The sequence below is a fragment of the Cavia porcellus genome, unplaced genomic scaffold, assembly GCF_034190915.1.
Source record: "Cavia porcellus strain 051 isolate PalLab524CR breed Dunkin Hartley unplaced genomic scaffold, mCavPor4.1 scaffold_2, whole genome shotgun sequence".
Taxonomy (NCBI): Eukaryota; Metazoa; Chordata; class Mammalia; order Rodentia; family Caviidae; genus Cavia; species Cavia porcellus.
The window spans coordinates 59444612-59453477 of record NW_026947485.1 but is presented as its reverse complement, the minus strand read 5'-3'; the positions used below and the strand labels follow the sequence as shown (position 1 = coordinate 59453477).

Here is an 8866-nt window from a genome sequence, read left to right as displayed (position 1 = left end):
CTTCTTGTCTAATTGTCTCCCTTCTACTTTAATGTCATTTTTCTAGACTCTATTTTTTCTAGATTCCATATGTAAGAGAAAATATAATATACATGCCTTTCAGACTTATTTCATGAAACAATCTCTAGCTCCATTCCTCTAAAAATTCTCCTCCTCACTCTGAACACGCTCATCCCATTATTCTTGCCACTTTCTGAAGCAGATTTAGAAATCCTCTTTCATGAGGGTCTTTATAAAATGTGATAAAAAATTTGATGAACGTTGGTACTGACTGTCATCCAACAGAAAGGCAGACTCATAAGGAGTCACAGTGTGTCCACATCCACCTGATTCACTGGATCTTGCTATTAAAGGTAAATGTTTTATTAAAGGTATTAAAGGTAAATGTTTTAAGTCAATTCAGGACAGTGAGGCTGCTAGGGCAGCAAAACTGAAGACATTCATGTAGGAGGACTTCTAGAACTGCTTCAGAAAATGGCAAAAACAGTGGGATAAGTGCCCTCAAAGACAGTAAGAAGAATAACTCAGAGGAGGAGTAATGCAATGTATTGTTTACTGTCATGATTTTTAAAAATTAAAAATGTACCATCTTTGATCACACTTCAGATAGATATATAGATAGATATCTCATATCTCCCATTTTCTTTATCCATTCATCCATAGTTTGGTACGTTAGCTGATTGTGTAACTCAGCTATTGGGAATGTTGCCATCACAAACATGAATATACAGATATCTCCATAATGTGATGACTTTAATTTTATAAGTATGTACCAAAGAATAGGATAATTGGATCTTATGGCAGTTCTATTTTTAGCTATACATGCAAGTAAGTTTTGAATCACAGAGGAGGTACTAAATCTCTAGTACCCAGCAAATTACAAATTATCTGGCAGATTCTTCTCTCCCCAAATCCAGTATCTCATACTAAGCCAATGTGGTGACTTTATGACACCCCTCACTGCATATTTGCCAGATGAACAAAAGCACACATTAATCAATGTGACACAAAGAATTTGGATAAAAGATGTCTTTTTTCCATTTAACAAGAAACAGGCCAATAAACATATGTGTGAGTTTGACAGAATTCGAGTTCTCTTGAAGATCTGTAAACCTGTCACTTCATTTCTCAGATTTAGCCCTAAATTTTCTTCAATTAGGTACTTCTGCATATCTTATGTTTAGTCAGCTTGATGCCTTTTTCTCATATGTTTTCACTCAATACCCAGCCTAGTGATGTCAACGGATGTAAAGAATGTGGAGGAGATTCATCACCCCACTGTTGGTTGTGGCTGGTGAGCATGTTGGGAAGATTTCCTTCTGAATAATTAAATATGTTTTCCCTTGCAACAGGGCTCTCTTATGTGACTGTTTTTTCTATCAACTCTTCATTGGTAGAAATATTCAGCACAATATATGAAAACTAAGCGATAAATGTACCAGTGGAAGAAAAAATATATGTAGATGCTGCTTTTGTACTTTTCAACCAGGATCTAGTCCTTGCTTAGGCCCATCCTACTCTGAGAATTACAGCTGAGGACTCAGGCCTAATGATAAGATTCTAACTGTTGAAACTGTTGTTTATGCTTGAACAACCACTCAGAATATCACTGTAATTACACAGCTGCCACTCTGTGTTCTGTAAAAATAGGAGCATGATATAACTGGAAAAGGTTTTGAAAAGTGCTTAGTACTAAAAAGAAAATGGGCTACACATTTTCTGGTATTTCATGATAGAAGTAGGTATTCAGATGATCTTTACTGCAAGAGTAATGCCTCGAATTTACAAAATTCTCTAAAGCTTTAACTCTTGTTATGTATACTGTGCCCCAGGAACTATATAGCTTGTTACCATTGTGCTCAATATGCTCATATTAGAAAATACAAGCAAAACGATGTTCCCTGCTCAGTGTCTTCTTTCTGAATCATAAGCTCTGAGGAGCTCCCCCATCACTATGTACGCCAAGATCTCTTAGACGTGAGAGAAAATTGAATTACCTTCAACCTGGCCCTCTCTAAAGTTCTGTCTGGCTCTACCCATCGTCCTGGATACTACCACTCATCACCCAAAGTATCTTGAAATTAGTATTTAAAAACTGTGCTCAGCCTCTTAAGTCTGATCTTTTCCATAATTTTCTGATAAATGGCCTGCTACCCAACTGGCAGCTCAGGCCAGAATCCAGTACCGTTATTTATAACTCCTGCGTAGAGTGGAAGGCAATAATATTTTCCAGCAAAGCTTCCAAATGATTTGCCAAAGCACCTGGACATCCCAAATATGCTATAATAATGACAAGATATTGGCTGATATACCTGGGTTCTTTGCCTCTGGTTTTGAGCCACCTTATCTGTTTACCTCAGTGTACTAAGCAACTATTATAATTTTTATGAATACTGACCCAAAAAGGTTCTGCTTTATTGTGCTGTTGTGAGGATTGGCTTATATATGTAAAGAAAGTCTGACACAGGCTCTTGGTTCTAGAAGGAATTAAGAAACATGGCTGACTAGTTTGTAAATAGATGTGTTTTCTTCAAAACAAAATAAGAGCTCATATTTATGGCCATTTACCAAATATTTGGCATTTTATGTACTGCTACTTATTTAAACCTTGCAATGAATAAACTATCATTATGATTCACAAAGCCCAGAGAAGCTTATTAACTTAATCTCTTGTAGTTAATGAACTATAATTTTAACCCACAATTTTTATGCCAAAGCTCAAGCTCATAAAGGGGGGAAAAATCTCATCTTACTGAAGGGTCTCCATATTGTGCAAAGTTTAATACTATTGGTGAATGAGAAACCTGTCATTACATTATTGGGGATCAGAATATTCCACCACAAAATGTATCATACTGGCACAAGAATTATCTCAAGTTGAAAATAGTTGAGAAATTGCAAAAACAAAAAAGTCTCTTTCCTCCCCATCAAATGTCTAAAAATAGGACATAACATTCAATTTCTAAAGACAACTCAGACTCTATCACTAGAGACAAATGGAGATTCTCATCAAGCCACAGATGAAAGATGCATCATAAACTTTGCTGAATAACCCTCATCTTTCATTAATTTTTCTCTCTTGTTCACCTTTTCCCTTTCCTTCCTCTTACTTTTCAACAGATTGTTTTATTTTGTAAAGTTGCTCCATAAACTCAAGTTTTCAGTGGTCTTGTGAGTTATACAATTTCTCCCACTTGAATGTGTGTGGTATGGGTCAATAAACTATTTTTCTCTTGTTAATCTGGTTTTTGTCCATTTAATTTCAAGGCCCCAGACACAGAATCTAGGAGGATAGGAAACAATGTTTTTTGGGTTTTTCCCTCTCCCTAACAATATAGCCGAAGAGTAGAAGCAGGCTATCTCAGAAGCTTACAAGAGTTTCATTTTGATTGCTAAAATAAATAGTTAAAATATCTATGAACAGTAACAATATAGACAATACTAGTATATAATTCTTCAGCATAAGGAATTTGTTATATTTTTTCATTGGGGAAGAAACTCAGTATGTTTGGATGTGGGTTTATTTCTCCAAAGCTTTGTATGTTGGAGGCTTGACCCTCAAATGGAGATGGCGGTGAAGCAGGATAGAAGAAATAAAAGATGGGTTAAAAGGATAGAAGGAAATCGTAACTAAAAACAGCACTTTAAAAAAGATTGCAACTTACAGGACCCAGCCAAAGACAGGGACACAAGGTGAACCATATTAATACTTTTTTTGGTTTAAATTTAGACTCCTTCCTTTTCAGACCCACCATACCCAAAATTCCCTAGACATTCCGAAAGTCCTCCAAAATAGGTTTAATTGAAAAAATAAAGAGCAAGTGTCTGATCCTAAAGAAGACATTGAGATAATCGAAAGAATATTTTAATTACAAAACAATAACAACAACAACAACAACAAAAGACATATAACAAAATAGAATATAACTATGACCATATGTAGAATGGGCCACTACCCTTCTTTGGGGATAGGCCATCTTTTGCCAAAGTTTCTGTTCCAGCATCAATATTTTCTGTTCCAGAAAATAATGCTCCTCATTTCTCTGAAAGCATGCATACCACTCTTGAGTGTTTCCTAAAATCTCTGCCTAGTAAACACTTCCTGTGCCTCTTACACATCCTAAAAATTCTTTATGATGGAAACCTGAAAACTTCCTCTAGACAGGGATGTGTTAGGCTCCTTCTGTCAGCCTCTGGGACATCCTCAGACTCAGCCCAGTGACAGTGGAACTTCTCAGAAGTGAGGCCTTGGTGAGAGGTCTCTGAGTCTGTACAGATCTTGCCTTCTGCAGAGATTGAGGGGGCTCAGCAGAATCTATGAGCTCTTACAAGAATGAGCCATGATAATGAGACCGGTCCCTGAACTGCTCGCAGGCTTCCTGTCTGGCATGGGACCTCTTTCAGATGCTCTCTCACTATTGCCATCTACAAGAAGTGACAGAAGAGGGGCCCTTGAAAGAGTCTGCACCATCCTTCTTGCACTTTTCAGGCTCCACAACTGTGAGTTAAAACAAATTTTTTAATTGGTGTGTGGCGTTATGATGTTAGCAACATGAAGTGACCTAACCTTAAATATTCCTCTGGAGCTCCTAGAGGACAGGCAAAGCTGATGCCTTTTACAAGCTTACAGAAACAAGTGGAACCCAGAAGGAGGAAGTCTACTGTCCTAGTGCTGCTGTACTACCTTATCTAGGACACTCCATTTCTCTTTTGAAATAGAACAGCACCCAGCAAGATTTCCCCACTTTGTATTTATTCAAAGCAGGTACCCTTTCTTTCCCTCCTTTTCAGTACTTCTTAGTGTCTGACACAGACTGAATAGCAGTTTGCTAAGATATGGCAGAATACTCTAGCCAAGTTAATAGACAGTACACCAAAAGAGAAAGATGAACCCTGTACAGTCCTAAAGTAATAATAGCTAAGTAAAATATAATCATCTACTGCAAAGATGTTCTTGACTTAACACAAAATGTGAGCAATTTCCCACATACTTAACTGCTGGTTTGGGTACAACGTGTCAAAGACAACAGCTCTCTGGCTTCCCTGTGAGCAGAAAGCAACCTGGTTTGCAGTCGTGTAATTGGCTATTAGTTGCTTCATTTTCAATAGAAGGCTTATCTTCCTTTATAGTAAATTCAACACAATCTATTTTAAAACAAGTGCTTATTGAATATCCATTACATGCAAGGCAATCTTTTGGGGATGAGATAAATAAAATTAAGTTTAAAAACTTTCTTTAAAGATAAAGAGGATGATACATATTCATGTATTATAACATATGGAACAAAGGGTTGCATGAGTGAACACACTTCTGGGTGGAACAGTTTGGTCTTGCTTTTGAGATAACACTGGAAAGTGATAAAATCTAACACTGATAATTTCCAAGAAAAGTATCAATCAGAATATGATGATAATCAGGGAATGTGTCTTAATCATTTCAGGTTGCTTTAACAAGCATAATAAACTAAATGACCTGTAAACAACAAACGCCTAGATACTGTTAAAGCCTTTTTAAGTGCTGGCAGATACGTGTTCAGGAAGGCCAACTCCCTGGTTCACAGAAGGCATAGTGAAAGCAACTGGCTAATTTTCTACAGTCTCTCTTATAAGGGTACTAGTTCCAATCATAAGGATGGAACCATCATAATATAATCAACTCTTTCTAAAGACCATATCTTTTATTGCACTGGGGATTAGGATTTTATTAGATAAGTTGTGGGGAAATATAAACATTCAAACTATATAGCAGAGAGGAATGAATGATGGAGTTGACATGAATTTAAGGGCCATAGTAGGGAATGGCTAATCTATGTTCCGTGTGGCTAACGTGGAACCCACTACCCACATGTGGGTACTCAGCACAAAATGTGGCTAGTTCAAACAGAAACCTGCTGTAAAATCTTAAATACATACAAGATTCTGAACACTTAATTCTTAAAACGTTAAACCTCTAATTTTATATTATTACACATTGAAATGATATATCATAGATTAAGTAAAATAGATTATAAGAACTACCTGTTAACTACCTGTTTCTTTTTACTTTTAAAATATGGTTTCTAGAGCATGTGTTATGGTGTGTATGTTACTGGTGATTGAATCCAGGAGCAGTCTACCTCTGATTTAATCTACCAGTTCTTTTTCAAAAAGCTTTTATATTATGAAAATATAGAACGAATTTTCATAATCAAATAATGAAGATAGTTATTACACACTGCATTATCTTCAAAATAGTTACTCAGCATACAAGACATAAATCAAAAAAGAAGCATAACACAAACTTTTCTTTTCAAGGAGTTAAGATAAACTAGTAGTATAAATGGCATCAACTAGCTTCTACACAGAAATATTTTTAAAATGATAAAATTTGTAAATTTTTTATTTTGAAATAGGGTCACAAAAAGCTGCCCAGGCTGACCTAAAACTTGTCCTCTTGTCTCCCCTTCTTGAGTAGCAAAGATTACAGGCCTGCACCACTGTATCTGACTAAAAATTTTATGTATGTGGCTTTTATTTTTCTACAGGATAGCACTAGGACAAATTATCACCTCCCTTGAATAACAAATGTTTAAAAGGCACTTCTCCCTCAATAGTGCATGTTTGAAGTGTAAGGCAGCTTTAATACCTTAAATAGGTGGAGCCCAAACTGCTGCTGGGATGGTACTATCATAATCAGAAACTGGAACTAAAGGCTAGAAGACAGTCTGGGGAAAAATAATTGCTCCATTTGAATGGTGGCTTGAAGTTTTGTTTGTGACACAAATAAATGATAAAAGTGACAATACCATAAGAAGGAAAACTCACAAATGTGATGAAATTAATACAAATCTGAATAGCCAATGTGTCAAAGAAGAATCACAATAGAAATCAAAAATTATCTGAGACAAACAAAAATGGAAACAACATACAAAAACTTATGGAATACAGCAAAAATAGTTCTAAGAGGAAATTTTATATTAATAAATGCCCACATTAGGGAAAAAACTCAATTAATAGAACATTTTAAGAAACTAGTAAAAGCACAAAGCATAAAATTTACACAAGAAAAAAAGATCAGAGAAAAATAAGCAAAATCAAGACCAAAAAATCTAAAAAAGATCAGTAAAACTAAGTTTGTACTTCAAAAGAAAACAAAATTGAAAAAACTAGATTTGGAAGAGAAAAAACTCATAAATAAGTTCAGATTGAGAAACATTTACAACTGATGCTACAGAAAAAAAGGACTATAACAGACCATGCTAAACATATGCCCAAAAATTGAATACTCTAGAAGAAACATGAATAAATAAAAATATGAATAAACCAATAACAATCATGAAGATTATATCACCAAACCACCAAAAATCTCCCAACAAAGAAATGTCCGGATGAAGTCACTGGAAGATTCTATCAACCATTTAAGGAAAAATTAGCATCAATCCTTCTCAAACTTAAAAAAAATATCAAAGCAGAGATAACATGTCCAGACTCACTCTAAGAAGGCCAACGTTACCAACATACCAAAGTCAGACAAAGACACTATAAGAAATATATAGACTATATCTAGTGAACATAGATCTAAATATCCATGATGAAATAATCACCAAATTAATTCAGTTGTACATTACAAGCACCATTCACCATGATTAAGTGGAATTTCTCCCAGGGATGCAAGGATGGTTCAATATATGCAGACTTATAAATGTGACACAGCACAGTAACAGAATGAAAGGCAAAACCATATGATCATCTCAATGGATACAGAAAAAGTATTTTACTATCTTTGAAATTCTTTAATAAATAAAAAAAGTCTCAACAAATTAGGTATAGAATGAATGTCTCTCAACATGATAAATGCTGTATGTGACCATCGCATACCAATCATCTGCTGAAAGAGAGAAAGCTAAGAGGTTTCACTCTAAGATCAGGAACAAGATGAGGACCCCACTCTTACCACTTCTTTTCAATGTGGTACTAGAAGGATTAGCCAGAGCAGTTAGGCAAGAAAAGTTAAAAGCATACAAATCAGAAAGAAAGAAAATTGTCTATGCTTGTACATTGTATGATTTTATATACAGATTTCAGCTGGGCATGGTAGATTTTGGGAATCTGAAGTAAGAGCATTGTTAAGTTTAAGTCCAGCCTGGGAAAATTAGTGAGAATAAAAATTTAGATAATTAAGTAAACTGGCCTGAATCAAGGCCAGCCGTTTTCTGAAGCTGTTTTTTCAAGTAGGAGTGTAAAATGATATCTTTCTATGATCTGTTGGCCATTTCAGACCTTTAAAAATATAATGGTCAATTCACTATGAATACCAAAAAAATTTTTTAAAAGAAGTAAGTGAATAAAAAGGACAGAGTATATATTTCAGTTTGAAAGGCTTTTCAGTTCCCTTCCCAGTACTGCAAAATATAAATATATACATACATAGATACCCTAAAGAATTCACAAAAAAGCTGTTTGATCTAATAAACAAATTCATTAAAATTGAATATAAAAATATAAAATCAAAGTACAAAGTTGTGTTTCTGTACTCTAACAATGAATTATTTGAAAACAGAATCAAGAAAACCAACTTGATTTATATTAGTAGCAAAAAGATCTAATAATACACTTAACTAATGAAGTAAAAGATCTGTACACTGAAAACTGTAAAACAGGGCTGGGGATTTAGCTCAGTGGCATAAGCACCTGCCTTGCAAGTGTGCAGTCATGAGCTCAATCCCTGGCATTAAAAATAAAAAATAAAAAGCAAACAAAGTGTAAAACATTGATGAAAGACATTGCAGATGTCAGGAAGAAAATTATTAAATTGTCTATATTACCCAAAACACTAAAAATCAATCCATCTCATTGACTTTCCAACTGCATTTTTCATAGAAATAGA

General features: G+C 34.9%; 1 non-coding gene across 1 annotated transcript; it reads left to right on the top strand.

Annotated features, from left to right (window-relative positions):
• Positions 1-8164: 8164 nt before the first annotated feature.
• Positions 8165-8300, top strand: LOC111758432 (small nucleolar RNA SNORA2/SNORA34 family). The gene has a single exon (XR_002792607.1). It is a non-coding gene; the product is annotated as a small nucleolar RNA SNORA2/SNORA34 family (small nucleolar RNA).
• Positions 8301-8866: the final 566 nt, after the last annotated feature.